Genomic DNA, 301 nt, shown 5'->3' with positions numbered 1-301 from the left:
ATATTGGCAACTGATTGCTGCTAGATGAGGAAGAGCTGATCTTCCTAAAAATGGAACCCTAGTTAGGCTGACTAGATTCAGTGGATGGACAAGCACTGGAGAACGGCTGGGGGTGCCAACAACACAGTGGACAGTAACAGGGATTACAGAGTATATGGGCTAGGGGGAGGGAGGGGGACTATGGGAAGGTTCCATTTGGGATGTGGGTATATAGATGAATAAGATTGTTTGGGATGTTCTGTATGAAATATACACACACAAAAATCAACAAATAAAAAAATGAGCTGTATCTGAAGAAGAA

The 301-nt window shown here is 42.9% G+C and overlaps 1 protein-coding gene across 7 annotated transcripts in view; it reads right to left on the bottom strand.

Moving 5' to 3' along the window:
• The window catches only part of Cep192 (centrosomal protein 192), a 114,399-nt gene that overhangs the window by 31,336 nt on the left and 82,762 nt on the right, over nt 1-301 (bottom strand). The gene's annotated exons all lie outside the window — the stretch shown is intronic.

Source organism: Nannospalax galili, unplaced genomic scaffold, assembly GCF_000622305.1.
Source record: "Nannospalax galili isolate Female #2095 unplaced genomic scaffold, S.galili_v1.0 scaffold700, whole genome shotgun sequence".
Lineage (NCBI taxonomy): Eukaryota > Metazoa > Chordata > Mammalia > Rodentia > Spalacidae > Nannospalax > Nannospalax galili.
This window is presented reverse-complemented; position numbering and strand designations above follow the sequence as displayed.